The sequence below is a fragment of the Oryzias latipes genome, chromosome 1 (assembly GCF_053564925.1).
Source record: "Oryzias latipes strain Hd-rR chromosome 1, Olatipes_Hd-rR_3.1".
NCBI lineage: Eukaryota > Metazoa > Chordata > Actinopteri > Beloniformes > Adrianichthyidae > Oryzias > Oryzias latipes.
The window spans coordinates 25,069,336-25,076,875 of record NC_136237.1 but is presented as its reverse complement, the minus strand read 5'-3'; the positions used below and the strand labels follow the sequence as shown (position 1 = coordinate 25,076,875).

Genomic DNA, 7,540 nt, shown 5'->3' with positions numbered 1-7,540 from the left:
ATTGGTTCAGGTGATCATTAAAGTAAAGTAAAGTAAAGTAAACTTTATTGTCCTCAGAGAGGAAACTTGTTTTAGGCCACAGAGCTGCAAACTGTTACAACATATTTCAGCATTCGCACATCACATACATGATAAAGAGCATAAAACGATTACATAGTAGTTAAAAACAGAGTATACAGATCCCCCCCCCCCCCCAGGCCTGACCCACATAGTCGAGAACACAAATAGAAAAAAAAGTAAAACATTTGTAAAATGTTTAATAAGATCCCTAAAAACCAAATTGCTAAAAATTATTTTTTATAAAATCCAGTAACTGTACTCACACAAAACAGTTTGGTTATTTCTAAGGCGACTGCTCTACAAAGATTTCCCTCTGCAGATACAGCTAATCAGTTCTTGTTCAGCAGGGTAACTGCTGCTGGAATAAATGAAGATCTGAATCGAACTGTTTTGTATTTGACAGCTCTAAAACGTCTGCCTGAAGGTAAAAGCTCAAATTCTGGGAACAGAAAGTGACCAGGGTCATTTGTTATTTTCCTAGCAAGCTTAAAGGCCTGTTCACACCGGGACGAATTTCGCCGGCGATTTTCGCCGACGTTTAACGCCTCGTGACTAAACAAAGGGCCCCAATGAGAGTGTGCACACCGACGCGAAAAAACGCCAGGCGTTAAAGCGTCAAAAAAAAAAAACGCCTCGGGTTCGTTTTTTTTTTTCGACGCGTCGAAATCTACTCGACCAATGAGAACAGCGCTTTTGCTCACGTGTCTGGAGCTTCTGAAGTTACAGTAAAACACAACTTGGGGGCGCTCAAACACAAAACTGCCTTGCTGAGCACACATACCAGCGAAGAAGATAGACGCCAAGTAGCGTCTACACAGCCGCGAAGCAATAATGACGGACATTCTAAAACATCCCCGAACCAAGCACCAGTTGGAGCTACTGGTGCTTGAAATATTCATGTTTTCTTTGTTTGATTCTGACAAGCGTGTAAAAACTTGCTCTCTTCTTCTGAGTGAAAAGCGACTTTAAGAAGCGTAAAGTTGCGCAGCGCCACCTTGTGTACAGGAGTATTTCTGTTTTACATTAAGCGCCATCTAATGTCAGGGAATGAAATTGCATGTTCACTCCACTCATCGTCAGCGAAAATCGCCTGGGTGTGAACACAAAAAACGTGGCGAAAAACGCTGGCGAATAACGCCTGGCGAATATTCGTCCCGGTGTGTACGGGCCTTAAGAGTTGTTTCCTCATATGTGACTTGCAATGTTTGATGATCCCTACAGCCACAGACCTTGAGGGCAACGTTTAGTTGCTTGTAAAGTTTATTTTTATCTTTAACACTGAGTGCCCCAAACCATGCTGCCTTTGCGTACCTTGCCAGACTTTCCAGAACTGCATTGTAAAATGTGATCAGTATCTTGGAACTGACACCAAACAGCCTCAGCCTTCTCAGAAAGTAGAGTCTTTGGGCGAGTTTTCCACAAATATAATCTACATGAACAGTCCATTTCAGTTGGTTATCAATCCAGACACCCAAATATTTTATAGAGTTTACCGCTTCGATCTGACTGCTTCCAATTGCTAAAGGTCTATGTGACGTGACCCCTTTTGGGTCAAATATGATTTCTGTGGTTTTTGTTGTGTTCAAGAGCAAACTATGATCCTCGCACCATTTATTGAAGTGTTTCACCTCATCAAAGTAAATTAAAGGGTTATCTGCAACGGAAAGGAGACTGATAATAATTGTGTCGTCAGAGAACTTTATAATTTTGTTTTGGGTGTGGCTACCTTGGCAGCTGTTAGTGTAAAGAGGAAAGAGCAAAGGTGAACTCACTGCCCCCTGTGGTATCCCAGTATTACAACTTAACACTTTTGAAAATGTGCCATTGAGCTTTACTTGTTGTGTATGGAGTCCTATACTGTTCATAATTAAATAAATAAATATTTAATTAAATAAATAAATATGGCCTCATGAAAATACACAATCAACCAATAAATCTCTCATAAATATATAAAAATGTCATGAAATTGTGAAAAACCTGCATACTGATTTTATATAAGCCATTATATTATTCAATATATTTCATTTTGCTTTAAAAACCTGTTCATTATTTTAAAAAAGTATTTTTAAATATTCACTTTTAATCATGTGGAATATTATTATAATTCTGTCTTTTTTCAGAAGCTCGTATTTCAAAATCAATATTTCCAAAGTAGCTTTGTTTTTATTTCATGTTGCTATTTTTCACAATGGCGTATTTATTTCATGAAGAGCTTTTTCAGCAGAATGGGTCTGTCAATCAGTGAAAGTGGGCGGGGTCTAAACGCTCATTGGCTTATCCATGGAAATCGACTCATATTCCTCGATACCCGCTCAGCGGTGTGACAGTCAGAGAGATGGCATATTTCAGCGATATCTGCGCGGCTTTGCAGACATCAGAGATCAAATAGAGACAAACGATCTGTCTGCTGCAGAAGATGCAAACATGGACCACTCTGTTTTTGTAGTTTGAGGGTTTGTGTGGACCAAAGCACAGAGAGGAGCTCCGGTCGTCCACGTCTATAAGGCTACGTTCACACTGCAGGGCTTAATGCTCAATTCGGATTTTTTGAAAAAATCCGAATTGTTTGCTAGACCGTTCACATTTCCAAGTAAATCCGAACTTTTGTGATCTCCAGTGTGACCGTGACACGACCCAAACGAGACCCGCATGCGCAGAAGCCAGAAGAATACTCAACGGTGAACGACGTCACTTGTTTGCGGAGCAGATGTCAACAACAGTGTTGTCAAAAGCGGAGCTCTTTTTGTAATATTAAATTTATTTTTACGAAGGAGCAGCACAATTACAATCTTCTCATTTTAAGAAGGCAATGGAGTCTGGATCGTCTGTACCCACTGTTGTGGAATGGAAATGTGTATGTGTTGGAGCCGCTCGCCCGCGTGTGTGCAAGCGCGTGCCGCGATAGAGAATGGGGAGGGGGGGGGGGGGGGCAGTGTGTGCGCGCATTCATGTTGTGTGTTACGGATGACGGTAATAAAAGAAGGTTTCCCCCAAAATAAATGCTATGGACTCTTTATTAACCCGTTCTGGAGAATCTAAGGATCAGAACAGGGAGGAGGAGGAGGATCGCCTCGGGTCCCCCGCGCTTGAGCACGGTCAAAGGGGAGAAAGAAAAAAAAGTTATCGCGGGAAAGGTTCAACACCACGCTCTGCCATTTATCTGGAAATTTTTTCAAAAACCGCCCAGTTGCAATAAGAGCCCTGGAGTTTGGCCTGAAAAGAGCGATCAGCCCAAATATTAATCCAATCGGGGATCTCGCTTCCCTTCCACTGACTGATCTCAGCAGCATCGTCCACCATGGTTGATGTTTACGTTCTCGTTCCTGCCTACTTTAACGCAAAATGATGACGTTTGTTGCGTGTCGATGACGTACAGTTCGGAATCAAGTCGCCTGGCCGGTCAGACGGCGGTCGCAATTGAAAATAACGGCTACAATTCGGAATCAGGCCGGCAAACCCACGGGGCCTGGGTCGCAATTGAAAAGATCGGATCTGTGTCATTCAGACTGTCATGAAAAGATCGGAATTGGGCCGCTTAGGGGCAAAAAATTCGGATTTGGGTCGTTTCAGCCTGCAGTGTGAACGTAGCCAAAGTCCCCCGTTGAAACACTCCTCATTCTCACACCATTCACTCAGAGCTCACATCGTGCCTCACACTGTGTCGGCTCACAGGAGGTGAGCTGGCGGACCAACAGTCAGACCAGGAGCTGCGCAAAGCGGAAGAAGCCTGCTGAGGCCTCCTGAACCTTAAAATATTTTTCTATTTTCAATGAGACAATGATTATAATCAGGTCCTCTGATTTTATTTTTCCCTCCCTTCAAAATGTTGAACCTTTCCTGCGATGACGTTTCTGACCGTGGTCGGAAAACGCAGCGGAGATCCGGGAGTGATTGAACAATTCTGCAGCCAGGGTTTACTCCAAGAATCAGGCTCTGCACTTTGGAGGAAACCTTTTTTTATTATTACTTTTCCGGGTGACAGGGCAACAGACCCTTAACGTGCGCTCACACGTACACTCTCGCACTGCCTGGGCGCTCTGATTTACACGTAATTTAAGACGTGACTGCGCTGAGCTGAAGCAGAGACTCTCTGGAATTGATCTCATAAACTCAAAAATGGAAACATTGTTATCATGTGAAACTATTCAAAATAAATCAACCTGATCTTTTAACACTCCATGTACATTGTGCATCCATGCATTTTTACTGAGACAAGCGCAGGCAACTGCTCCATGTGGCTATCAGGCTAAAAACATTAGCTGGTAGCCCATCCTACACGCGGCATGTTGCGTTCATGGAACTCCAGTTCATAGACGTTTTGTGGAACTCCAACAACCACCCAGCCTAACTTAGGCCACTACTAGATGTTAATGAGAAGATGAAAATTGCAGAAGCGACCACAAAACCACCTGAATTATACACACTTGCCCAAAGCCACTTTTATCTGCAAATTTAGAACAAAAACTTCCCAATTTCGTGTAACACTTTGGATGTGTTGAGGTGCGTACTCCCCCTAGTGTTGAGGAGTGTGCATTGCGCCGTCACGTTTGGTGAAGTATCTTCGATCGATGTAGTCAGGGTGCAGCTGCTCGTGTCTGAGTAAAGGAGTAGCCAATCACAAAAGTGTCTCCGCCTTGTCTAGCTTGATTGACAGACTCATTCTCCTGAAAAAGCTCTTCATGAAATAAATACGTCATTGTGAAAAACAGCAACATGAAATAAAAACAAAGCTACTTTGGAAAATATTGATTTTGAAATCCAAGGTTCTGAAAAAAGATGTAGAATTATAATAATATTCCACATGAATAAAATGAATATTTTAAAATGCCGTTTTAAAATAATGAACAGGTTTTTAAAGCAAAATGAAATATATTGAATAATATAATGGCTAATTTAAAATCAGTGTGCAGGTTTTTCACAATTTCATGATCTTTTTATATATATATATATATATATATATATATATATAAGAGATTTATTGGTTGATTGTGTATTTGCATGAGTTCATATTTATTTATTTAATTAAATATTTAATTATGAACAGTATAGGATTCCATAGTTGTGTTCTGTCAGTCAGGAGTGAAAAAAACATTTAACCATGTCTGGATTTAAATTCATGGTTTTGACAGAATTCATGTTTGTCACCTTTTTCATTGTGTCCCATAGGTATTTAGTGTTTTTGGCATTTAAGCTGTTCTCAATGTCAAGGCGATGTTTGTTTCTAGCTTTTTTATAGCAATGTCCAAATCCTTTTGAGCTGTCTTTAATCCAATATTATCATTATTATTAAAAGCAAGCTTTTTTAGATTTATGCAACTTTTTACTTCCTTTGTTACATAAGGTTTGTTGTTGGGGAAATGTTTGACAACTTTTGGAACAATACCATCAATGCAGAAATGAATATAATCAGTGATGGTTTCAGTTGATTCATTCAATTCCAGTTCATGAAAAACACTCCAGTCAGTGCAGGAAAAACAACCTCTCAGAGTCAGTACACTATCTTCTGTCCAGTTGGTCACAGATTTCTTGACAGGTTTTGAAGATTTTAGAACAGTTTTGTAGGTGGGTAGAAGATGAATGGTTGTGTGGTCAGAGTTCGCCAGGGGAGGGAGGGATTTAGCTTTGAAGGCATTTTTAATGTTCCCATAGCATTTGTCAAGGACCTTCTCATTACGTGTGGCACATTTAACATACTGATGAAACCCCGGTAAAGCATGCTCAAGCCGTGCTTGGTTAAAGTCCCCTAGTAGGAACACCGGGGCCCCTGGAGTGTGCTGAAGACGTCTATACACACAGTCTGCCAACTGACTGGTGGCCACTGATGTGTTCGCACTCAGGGGGGTGTAGACCGCACACACTATAATATTGCCAAACTCCCTTGGTAAATAAAAAGGGCGTAACGAGATGCACAGCATTTCCAAGTCAGGACTGCACATTTTGTCTCTAACTGTAATTTGGCTGCACCATTCATCACGGACATATATGCAAATACCCCCACCTTTGGATTTGCCAGAAGAGAGATCTCGGTCCGCTCTCACGCAGGTGAATCCATCCAGTTCAATGCAGCTGTCAGGTGTCTCCTCGCGGAGCCAGGTTTCCGTCAACACGATCATACATGACTCCCTGTATTCATGTAGATGCCGACTGTTGATCCTTAGTTCGTCTACTTTCCTTGACAGTGCACGTCTGACCGAACGCCCTCTTACATTTGCACCCCAAATGGAGACTGGATTTGATAGGTTAAAAACATACAATAATTTATTAAAAACTTGACACAAATTCCATAAGAGAAAGTTAAAATGGACTCGGACAGTTGGACCGCACTCCAACACTGCATGAGGGCGGCTGCCTCCAGGATCGCCTCAGCCCCACTGCACTGGCGGGTAGCCACAAACACCACCAAGGGAGATCTCTGATCCAACTCTCACCAGGAGTACCTGCTCAGGGCCCAAATGCACACAAAAACACACCACAACCCAAACAGTGATTAAAAGAAAATACAAAACAGAAGAGGTGCACCTGAGCAGGTCACCACTAATTTATGGGCTGAAAACAGGGGGGGTCCCCCTTACACAATACTATATAATGGCACCCACCAGCTACCATAAGGATAAAAGAAGGAGGCAGTCACCTTCAGCCAGGTCCAGACACCAAGATACTAATACTAAAAATGAGCACAAAACAGTTTAAAAATAGATAAAAGCAAGGGTGTCAAGGTTGGTTAAAACATTAAAAACAATGACTAAAAACACTACAAGCAAAACAGCAGTGGCAACTCTGCTTGAAAAGGAAAAATAAGTTAGTTCTCCCCTGGGACAAACACATGTTTTACAAACCCTTATATTACCTCTCATGCCCCAGGGTCAGAACTCATGCCACCACCTGTTAGTATAAATAGAATTTAAAATGTTGCAAACTCAAATGCTTAAAAACTTTAGTAAAAGGACTCAAATGATTAAAAGCTTTAGTAAAAAAGGTCCACATGTCAAGCTCACCCACCAAGGCCAAACCAGGAAACCAGCATCTAGATGGAACTCCCACTGCCGCTATTTATCAGCCTTGTGAGCCAATCACAGCTCAACAGACAGGTGCTGGCCATGAATGTTAAACTATGGAACACCATGAGGGACAAACCACCATCCACAGCTCTGTCTGTCACACACGCACGTTGCTGAGGATCACTGAAGGCAGAGGTGGGCAGTGTCCTCTTTTCCTGAGCCACTGTCGCACGCCTCCACGGCGTCCTCTTTTTCGCCGCGTTAATCTCCATGTTAGCGGCTTCCTCCTCAATTCCACGGGTAGATCACTTGGTGCGGTGTCTCCCCGATGCCGTAAGGTTAATAAGGACTCCCTGGCGTAGACGTGTCGTTGAGCTCCAGCCAAGGTCACAGGAGCGTTGGAGCAGCTTACCCCGAGAAGTTCTCGGACAGCTCCGAGCAATAGCAACACGAAAATGAGGACTAAACGCATTCTTGCATGT

General features: G+C 42.3%; 1 long non-coding RNA gene across 1 annotated transcript; it reads right to left on the bottom strand.

Moving 5' to 3' along the window:
• Window positions 1-6,351: 6,351 nt before the first annotated feature.
• Window positions 6,352-7,201, bottom strand: LOC144994377 (uncharacterized). The gene is made up of 4 exons (XR_013657902.1): window positions 7,060-7,201; window positions 6,908-6,942; window positions 6,657-6,718; window positions 6,352-6,497 (listed from the first exon to the last, which is right to left on the bottom strand). It is a non-coding gene; the product is annotated as an uncharacterized LOC144994377 (long non-coding RNA).
• Between the last annotated feature and the right edge of the window lie 339 nt (window positions 7,202-7,540).